Source organism: Pseudophryne corroboree, chromosome 3 (genome assembly GCF_028390025.1).
Source record: "Pseudophryne corroboree isolate aPseCor3 chromosome 3, aPseCor3.hap2, whole genome shotgun sequence".
Classification (NCBI taxonomy): domain Eukaryota; kingdom Metazoa; phylum Chordata; class Amphibia; order Anura; family Myobatrachidae; genus Pseudophryne; species Pseudophryne corroboree.
Window position 1 is genome coordinate 558,349,126 of NC_086446.1, and position 1,704 is coordinate 558,350,829.

The window sequence follows — 1,704 nt, forward strand, 5'->3', positions numbered from 1 at the left end:
TTAAAAGCCATAAGTGTGGCAGGTAAGCTTTAAACCAGTAGTGGGTGGGGGTTTTTGGAATCTGCACTGGACCAGATTGTATAATAAATGTCACCCGCCCCTTTGAGGCTTTCCTTTTTTACCCACCAATATTTTGGTTCCCCTGAAAACTGCTTTGTGGGTGAATAATTGGCCATTGACAACACTACTCTTTGGACCACTTTGTCTCAACTTGCTCAAGTAGTAGCTATCCCCCATGCTGATAGGTATCTACTTGACTCTCTACAGTCATACCATGCTGGACATGTCCGATCTCGTCTGATCTTGGAAGCCAAGCAGCATTGGGCCCGGTCAGTACCAGAAAGGGTGACCCTCTGGGAATACTGGGTACTGTAGTATTAAGGAACATACCTTCCGCCGAACAGCAAATTCCACTGCAAGTAAACCATGCAGAATTTTTACCTCAGCTGACTAATCTGATAGGAGTCCGGATACATAAAAGCCGGTTTTTCTTGAATCTCTCTTATGAATATACAGGTGTATATCAAATCATAAGTTGATAGAGATAACAAGAATTTTCATATTTTCGCTTTTGACAAACGTCGAACATTAATACTCGCTCAAAATCCAGTGGGTGCACAGACAAACTTTCTGCCACCCACTTCACATCAAGTGAGTGACATATCACCATATCGTTACTTAATATATGTGATTTAATACTTGTTTTAACCAATTTTGCTGATTTATACAGCAACATTCTTTATATTATTTTTTCGTCTGTATAGTATATTAAAAGTTAAGTTTTATTCTTGCATATACATTGTATAAGTTTCACAACTTCACTAATCATTCAATTATAATAAAGTGTGCCCCAGAGAGACATAATAAACAGTCTTTCTTTTGCTTCTCTGCAAAACAACCCTCAAAAAGCTTTAAACCAGGTAAGCACATGGGGCAGATGTATTAACCTGGAGAAGGCATAAGGAAGTGATAAACCAGTGATATGTGCAAGGTGATAAAGGCACCAGCCAATCAGATCCAATATGTAAATTAACAGTTAGGATCTGATTGGCTGGTGCCTTTATCACCTTGCACATATCACTGGTTTATCACTTCCTTATGCCTTCTCCAGGTTAATACATCTGCCCCATTGTTCCCTATGAAGCAGCAGTTGCCAGGTCTTTAAAAAAAATCTATGTGAAAGTTTATATGATAGAGTAGGACTCACAGTGAAATGGTGTACTGTGGAGTGGGCTGCAAGGTTACGTGCATTGTACAATTCATAAACCAAAACCCCATTGCTTATCTAGTTGTATATTAAAGCATTAAGGTGAATGAAACTGCTAAGAAGAGTGCAGGGTTCTCTGTATATGTAAATATATACACACACACATATATACATACAGTATATATTTATATATATATATATAAAGTATCCAAATAATCCGGCACTCTTACTAATATCCAACTACCTGGGTGCCATTGTCAAATACTGCATACATGGTAGGGTCCGAACAAACAAATGCTCCAGACAGGCACGGCACTCCAGGACTAGGTATAAAGAAATTTAATGATCCAGCTTCAAAGCACAAGCATATAACAATGCTGCATTTCGGGCCGTGCAAGGCCCTTCATCAGGTGATGCTGGTGCTGGCAACAAAACGAACAAACATACATAGAACATAAAACTCACCTATATAGCGTCCCCATGTCGGCGTCTTCGGC

General features: G+C 39.3%; 1 pseudogene; it reads left to right on the forward strand.

The window, feature by feature from the left end:
- The first annotated feature begins 259 nt into the window (after positions 1 to 259).
- On the forward strand, positions 260 to 378 carry LOC134895561 (5S ribosomal RNA; annotated as a pseudogene).
- Positions 379 to 1,704: the final 1,326 nt, after the last annotated feature.